The sequence below is a fragment of the Euleptes europaea genome, chromosome 9 (assembly GCF_029931775.1).
Source record: "Euleptes europaea isolate rEulEur1 chromosome 9, rEulEur1.hap1, whole genome shotgun sequence".
Lineage (NCBI taxonomy): Eukaryota > Metazoa > Chordata > Lepidosauria > Squamata > Sphaerodactylidae > Euleptes > Euleptes europaea.
In genome coordinates this window covers 51,834,242-51,843,273 of record NC_079320.1, presented here as the reverse complement: position 1 = coordinate 51,843,273, position 9,032 = coordinate 51,834,242, and positions in this window count along the sequence as shown.

The window sequence follows — 9,032 nt, the reverse complement described above, 5'->3', positions numbered from 1 at the left end:
GGCGTCACTATATATAAAAACATTGAAATAAGTTTAACACTAACATTGCATTTTGCCAGGCTGAGTCTTGCGTACCGCAAACAAACATTTGGCCAAAACTTTCTTTTGACAGTTTATATACAATATACAACTTGCCTGTTAACTTTTTGATTTCCTTTGTTATTATATTTATATTGCTACACTTTTTGAATATTATTTTCAATAAATATATTTTTCATATTGTCTTGTTGTACCCCAAAACACCTTCATTTAGCAACCAGCCTATTTCTTTTCGTCATCACATACAGAATTCCTTCATGAGCTTCACATCACTGCACCAAGGCAATCAATTACTTACACCACCCTTTTTAAACACTTATCAAACCAAGATCCATCAATTACAACAGTCTGTCATGAATACAGCCTTAACTCGTCACACATACAGCCACCTTTTAAAAACTTTACTTGTAACATTCTTGTATTTCATCTTTTTTTTTCCTTTCACTGCACACATTTTAAACATAAATAGGCTTTTTCTGTTTAGCATCAGAATAGAAGCACTTCGAAGCATCTTAAAGCTGACACCTTTGAAAACGTCAGCTTGTTATTAGAAGCCTGCGTTCTTTTATTTATTTATTGAAGCAGTTACTTAATTGAAGCTCCCCTGTGAAGGCGAACTGTTAGCAAAAGACAATAACAAGACACACACATACACACACAACAATTAACGAAAAAGGACAGGACAACACTAAACATTTTTATTTACCCCAAAGCAGAAAGATTATCAGGTTTCCGGACAAAGAAGAAAGGGGAAGGGGGGGGGGAGAGAAAGATGGAGGCTGTGTAATACGATTTTTGGAGAAACAGAACTTTATTTGAAAACACACAGCCATGTACGGGGAGGGAAAGAGGTTTAAGTGGCAAGTAGATAAGAAGGAAAAATTTATGAGGAGGGAAGTTTTTTTTTCTTCAGGAGTTTACAATGGGCTTAATTGGCCCTGCAATAAACATTACACACACACACACACACACAAAAACAAAACCCTTAGGTGCTTGTAAAAACTCCTTTGCAACCGTAGAGACTCTTTTAAAGTGGTACATATACATTTCAACTTGCTTTAACTAAAGGGGCTCGTCAGCCTACATGATTTATCTCTCTTCTATCTCTTGAAAGAGCAGAACATGCTTGCCTTATTCTTGTTAAAGCTTCCTCTTACGGGGGGGGGGATTGGAGGCAGCGCACTCACACAAAACAGAAGGGGGAAAAAAAGGAATGAGAAGTGGGCTTTTTATCCCAATCAAAGGGGAGTTTTAAACAGCACTTTGTTTTTCACAAACACACACTGCCTTTCCCATACAACATGCACACATGCTCACACCCATGCAGAGGTGCTTTTCTCTGGTAGCCAGCGCATTTCAACCTCTTTTACGAGCGTTCGTGATAGGCTTTTCAGAGTCTCCCGTCCCCAGGGAAGCAAGCTGAACCTCCTCCCACCACAATGGGGGGGGGTGCGCACTAAGGATGTTCAGACGCTCCAGGGGAAAGTTTTCTCTGTGCCCACTGCCGAAGGCCAGGATATGCTAAATGCGCATTTCCTTTTACACCTGTTGGTGTTTTAAAAAATATAGCCTTTCGGCTCCGCCCCACGTGTCGGGACGCCAAATGTTATGACTGTGAAATGGTTTTAAGTTCCAATGACCATAACACAGGAAGAGGTTGATAATTTAGAACAGTTTGTTTATTAAGCTTAATAATACATACCGGGTGGGAGCTTCCCAAAAGCGGAGGACAGCTCGCACCCCAGAACAAAGGATTGCCACACCATATATAACCTCTGGTCAGGGGTGTTACAAAATACGTAGACTTACTAGACATTGGTTATCTATTTTACTTTAATTAACATAGTGTATAGAGATTGGTAGAAGCTGTCTCTAAGCAAACACTTGGTCTTGTGATTCACATTCCTAACAGTGAAGGTAAGACACTGTTTGTCTCTACAGGGGAAAGCCTGTACCAGGCAACTTGTTCTATTTGCCTCTTATAGTTATGGATGCCAACGTTCCCAAAGTTTCCATGTGTGCGGTATGAATACACAGTATTCCAAACCTGCTTTTATACTTTAGGCCTAGCTTTTCCAGAAGAGCAATTATGCAAACTGAACACATAAGCATACAATTACAGATATTACACCTCTAGGCCCCATGTAGAGGTGGTAACCCTAACAGAGAGAGACACACAGAGACTGCAATAGAGAGATAGGCTTTGCTTGTATAAACTCCTATGCAGGCAGGCAGTTAATTCTGTAATATGGGTAGGAGGATGGAAGCAAATCAGGCCCAGATCTAGGGGGGGCAAAGGGGAGCAGCTGCCCCAGGCGGTGGGCAGAGAGAGGGTGGCAGCAGCTTGCCTGGTTGCTACATGTGCCACACCCTCCTGAACATGTGATCCCTCTCAGCTTGCCTACCCCAGCCCAACAGGGCATAGAGTGGGGCGCTCTCGCCAGGCTGAGGTATGCAGCATAACCATCTGGTGCAGCTGGATGTGTAGATGCTGTATGGTTTGCCTGCTGCCCTGGCGCTGCAGCCCTTCTGACCGCAGGGCACCTTGTGGCTCCCAGCATCAGGGGGAGTTGCAGCCAGCCAGAGAAAGGCAGCTGCAGTCCGTGAGCGGCGAATTTGATAGTTATCCAGGGCTACCTGTGGCGAGGAAAGAGCTGCCCAGAGTTCCTCAATACCATTCTGCTCAGGGAAGAGGTGTATGATTCGTTTGCAGCTGCATTGCTTTGCATTAGCATGCTTGCTTTTTGCCAATGGAAGCAAGGAAGGTGGGACCAGGCAAGACCCCCTTCCACGGGGCCTGGAGGTGGAGATCCACGTGGAAGTGGTCTAAAAGGAAAAAGAAAAGCCAGCAATTCCGCTTTCAGGGTGCCAAGATTCCTGGAGCTCCACGTCCAGCACTCCTCACCACACACACACACACACACATTTTCCCCCTCACTTATTGTTGTTTTTTCTCCTGCAGTCACGACTCCTCTCCTTTTCTTAAGTTGCTGCAGTGAGTTGCAGTCTGCAAAGCTCAAGCCTCTGGCTAGCCTTCCCCATCTCTTCCTAGTTCTGTTTTTCTCATTTTTATTTTCTTTTATCTCTTTGCAGTCTTCTGGGAATTTTACTTGAGTCCTCGCTGCTCGCTTTGGCTTGGAGTGTTCCAGAGTCTGAAAAGGTAAGCGCACTATTGATTTAAATTCCTCCTCTGATTTCTTCTGCACAATCACGCCCGGGGCTATGAATCTGAGCAGGTGCTCCTGGGAAGGTGCACGGCAGCCTCATTTGGCAGGGTGGCTGCTGTGCTGCCGCTCAGGGGGTAGGGTGGAGGGAAATCCTTGCTTGGCTGCAAAATGAAATAAAATGCATAGTGCCAATTGTGAAAATAGTCTGTAAAAGGATAGAGACATAATTTTTCCAGCTTTTAGAATCCCACACGGAAACACATTTGCTTAAAACCGCAGGGGGAAAAAATTAATTGAAAAACGTAATGCATCTATGTTTTAACCAGTACCTGCACATTGGATTGTGTGTGGAGGGAAGAGGGGGTAGGTTAACATGATATTCTTCTTATCACTTCTTCCCCTTTGAATCACAATTTTATGAAAACTAAGTTTCTCAACCCAACGAAAGAAAGCAATTTTAAATACCAAATTTCTGTTTAATTTTATTTTTAAAAAGACATTGACCAACAGTCAGCAAAACTTAAAAATAAAAATACAATAATGACACAATTGCTAATGTCATAAGAAAACCAGTCGCGATGGACTGGTGCTTCCATTGTAACAAAACTACATATTCTCTCAGCAATGACATACAAATCCAATGAAAAGGTCAAAAGTATTTATTACAGTCCATGACCAGCAAATACAGCAAAAATGCAAAAAAATGGAAACATAAATGGAAGCTACACAAGTGCATTAAGAGGATAATGTACTCTCTTGTTGGTGACAAACTTTCAGAGCAACTATGGCTTTCCATAGGCAGTGAAGGGGTCTTCTATTTTATGTTAGAAAAGAGCTAGCTTGCTATGCAATTGTGTAGTGCTAAGTTTTCAAAGTGACTTCATCCTGTCACTATGTTGTCAAAGTCAAGTGAGAGTGTTCTGATAGTTTTAGTATATTTCATTCAATGCATTTGGGGGAAAAGATCTTTTAAGTATCTAAAGTGCGCTGGAAATAGGGTTTAAGGAAATACACTTTTGTGAAAATTACAGAAGAACATGATCACTTCAGGGCCTCATGGCTACTCTCTGCTATGAGTTGTCCTTAAAGTAACAGTACCAATATACCGCACTGTCCATCGTTGATAAGTGTCAAAAGTGTAATTATTCATAGATAATAGATAAAGATAATGTAAAAGTGAATAGAGGGCAACACAATTTATTCTATCATTTTAAGAAGTTGTTGATTATATATGTATATTATATACATTGATTATATCTATATATAAATACCGGTATGTATAATATGGGAGGCATCATTTTGTACATTTGCCCCCCTTCAAAAAAAATGTTCATCCGGCCCTAAAGCAAATTTCACACTTGCCCAACTTTCCATGATATGTAGCATCTTCCATGCCATCTTAACATTGGTATACCGCAATCAGTAAGAGACAGCAAGAGAGAGGGTGAAACCAGACAGGGCATGAGATATCAGTGAGGAGGATGAACATGACAGCTAAAGGATGGCATGTGTGATATGGGGGGAGGCCTCTGTTTTAATTCTTGCTTTCTGGATAATTTCCCCAATACAAATTGCCCTTCCCACAACTGCTAATATTGCTAGCAATAAGGAAAAAAAACAGCACGCGGGCTCACTATGTTGTAACACACTGTGTTATAATAAATATTACAATGAACAATTCTCGTTTTCTTTCTCTCTCTCTCTCTCTCTCTCTCTCTCTCTCTCTCTCTCTCTCTCTCTCTCTCTCTCTCTCTCTCACACACACACACACACACACACACACACACACACACACACACACACACACATACACATTAATCAAGAACTATATGCAAACAAAGTGCATCATACATATAAAAGGCTCTTGTATAACTGAAAGCGAAAGAGACCAAGATATTTGAAGCTCCCAAAGAATGGTAAAAATTCATGCTGTGATGAGACGCCAAAGCAAGAGCAAGAATGTCACTGTGTGATCAATGGGAAGCGTCCTGTATCACAGCAATAGCCCGAGAGCTGATAGAAATCTTCATCCCGTGAAACAGGGCGGTAGCCGGGAGGCTCCCAGCGCCACAGGGAGGGGAACGCTTTATCTGGAAACGTTTTCGCCAAAAAGCTTCGTCAGCCAACTTCTCTATAATAACAACAAAAGTATCCTAATGCACAGCCTTACATAAATTTATAAACAAACACAAATCTTAATTTCTACATACATACCAAAGAGTGTGGTTTTTTACTGGCCTGGACCTTGCCCACCATTCCTCACCACCACAACAGACTAGTGGGGGCGCAATGGGGGTAGCGATTGGGCATTGCGCCAATGTGAAGCATCATTTCCAGCGCAAAATCGGAAGTGACACCATCATGTTGTGACAGCGCTGTTGGATTAACTCAAAATCTATTATTTAACAAGCCATTAGACAACTTCATAAAATCCATAAAACAAAGCAGACTATTAAACCTTTAATTAAAAGCTTGGGTAAAAAGATGAGTTTTACCCTGGTGTCTAAACAAAAATAAAGTAGGTCCCAGATGAGCCTCAAGGGCGAGGTCATTCCAAACACTAGGTCCCACCCCAGAAAATGACCTGTCTCTAGTAGCAACCTGCCTCACCTCTGAATGCAGGGGCACAGAGAGCAGGGCTTGACAGGCAGATATTAACTAATGGGCTAGCTAATATGGGAGGAGCATGCACAGAAGACCACTCGATGAACCATAGTTACAGGTAAGTGCAACTCTGTTTTTCCAATTCATGAACACACATGAAGATGCCTTATACTGAATCAGATCAGTGGTCCATGAAAGTCAGTATTGTCTACTTTGACTGGCAGTGGCTCTCTAGAGTCTCAAATAGAGATCTTTCTCATCTGATCCTTTTTTAGCTGGAGATGCTAGGAATTGAACCTGGGACCTTCTTCATGCTAAGCAGATGCTTTACCACTGAGCCATGATCCCTCCCCAAAAGGAACTCTCACCCAAACAGGGACATGAATCCTGGACCCTCAGATTAAAGTCTGATGTTCTACCAACTAAGTTGTGCAGGCTATTCATATTTCTGGTGAAGTGGGCTGTAGCCCATAAAACATTTGCTGCAATAAATCTGTTAGAATTTAAGGCTCTTTTGTTTTTTCTGCAACAGACTAGCACACCAGGATTTAGGTTCTTAATTGTATTTCCATATTATTTATTTATCTGTTGGCTAATCAAATATTCACCATATCTCTAATGACTATGTTGATCATAATGTCCAAAAGAAATACAGTTTGCCCGTGTGCAAATGTGACAGGATTAAAAAAGAACCATCAATAAAAAAGGTGGTACTACTGGTCATTTTATTTCCTTTATGCTCATCTGTTTGTTGTGTACTTCTTATATCTCTTCATTTTTATCTGTTTGTATTCACTGCCTAAGCATTCAGGAATTCCACCTCCCTTTACCTTACAACAGTAATCCTTCTGTTTCTGTGATTTTGACTTCTTAGCCTTTGGGTGATGATTCATTTTCAAGGAGACAATTCATGTTTTTGCATTCCACACATACTTTACTTCACTTTCAGAACATCTTATTTTCTTTCTCCCTTTCCCCTTCCTGCCTTTCTTCTTTGCTGTTTGCATCTAAGTTCCAGTAATGATGCTAGAGGGACTTCTGTGTAACTATTTCTCTCTTGCTTCCAGAAACTGCAAGAGCATGACGGCAGGGTTTATTAGAATTCTGACTGACCTTGCCTTTGTTGGTGAAAATCCTGACTATAAACAATTCAGTGTAATTAATTTCTAATTAGATAGCCCTATACTTATAAAAGAATACTTTAATTAAAATGAGGAGTAAAAATACGCAAGTATCAAATTATCATATTCATTTCCCTGGAAATGAGATTCTAGCACATCAATCATGCATGTTAATTAAAACAAAGTTCACTTTGTTGATGTAAAATAAGCTTCAGGTATTGCTGTAGAGATTCTTCTGAGAATTGAAGTATGTGGTCAAAAAAATACACTTGATAGCATAGTTAGGTCTCCAAGTGCTAATGACGAACATTAAAACATGTTCCACAACTATCCAACTTTTCTTTTATTCTATGTCTAAGCCAACATACTGCAGTAAAATTAAATGATCCTACTGCAACTGGTCTACTAATACTATTGGGTTGGATCCAGATAGGTTTTTTTTCCCCATTCAGTATCACCCAATTCCCCTTTTTACTACAGCTCCTATTCCACATGGTTTTTGTCTAGCATTGCCAGGAATGGACTGGCAACTGGCTGCTTACATGCGGATGTCACTTCCTGTGTACCTGGAAGTGACATCAGCACATTGTTGGTGATGCTCTAGAATGCTCTATGGTTTTAACATAGTTTTTGTGAAATGCTAGAGCATTGTCAGTGAGGGCACCCAGTCGGACCTGCAATCAATTCTACTGTGTGTTCTCTATATAGTTAGCCTGTATCCTTCCCATCGGCATTCTAACTTTAAGTTTGTATAGAGCTGCTGACCCATTTGCTTTCTTAATAAAACTTTTAAAAACTCTCTGCAATGTCTGGAGTGGAGTTTACTATTGCTGTAATGCAACGTGGTACTGAACTCTGACAAGCATCTGGTGTGATTACAGTTTAACCCAGAAATAACATGGGTGTGCTGGGGTGCCACTGAGATAAGAGGCCTTTCCTCCCCCTATTCTCCAAGCATGAGGCTTGATGACCTAATTTTGTCTACACAGGTCCCATATAGGGGTGTGAAATTTCCCCCCCCAGTAAGTTACAGGTTTGGGCTTATAGGCCCCATTTTTTTACAGGTAAACCAAAATGAGCTGAATAACCATACCAGTAAATGAATATTTGGCTTTATTTCCTGAAAAAATTATTTCCCGAAAAATCCTGAAAAATTTCGGGTCTATTATGGTCTATGGAATTTATTTTTAAGGCTCCAGTGGGGCCCTTTTTCGAGGTAGAGTCACCAAATTTGCAGCATAGTTGCAATGGACTCTCCTTAGATGGATACTGAGGTTTGGGGAAGTTTGGGACAGGGGACCCAATTTTATGGGGCTGCAAAGGGGTCACCCCCATCTCAGTGGGCATTTAGAAGGGAGGTAGGCTTGTGGTAAGCTATGTTGAATCATTCTTGTAAAATTTAAAGACAGCATAGAATATACTTCTCTTACATTGTTTACACTGAAGAAAAAAACAGAAGGCACTGAAAACTGTTAATATACTAATTTTAACACATCCAGTAAGCTGCTTATGATATGTCATGGGCATGATTGTCCACTCATTTATTTCAACAGAGTTGAACTCATTTCCATGGAGGTCACTGGGGCACCTTAGTTCCAGTACCACTCTCCGCAGCATTGCCTGCATTATTTGTTAGTTCCATATCAAACTGAGGCAAATCTGATGTAGGACTACTTGAACCACATCCTTGTTTGCTGGCCTCTGGCTTGCTGTCTGGAAAATTGCCTCCCTCTTGCAATGTCACTTCCTTCTGTTTACTGGATGGGAACTTGGGAGAGAGGAGGAAGGTTTCTTTAAAAAAATAATAATTTAAAGCCATCTCATGCTTTAAAAAAAAAAACAAAAAAAAAACTCTGATGTCTAACTCTTTGCTGTGATTCATGAAGCTATGCCACTTTTCCTTGTCAGATGTAGCAAAAGGGGCAGGGAGAAATACTTTTAGGAAGGGTGCACACTATTCTTGCCTCCCTGATGGACAGCGCATTAAACCAGTCAAATCTGCACAGCTTAAGCCACTAACCTGAAGGTAACCCCAGAGCCATGCATGGCAGTATGTCAGGGTTTATTTCACTGCCTATATCTGCTGGCTGGCTGGGACTGC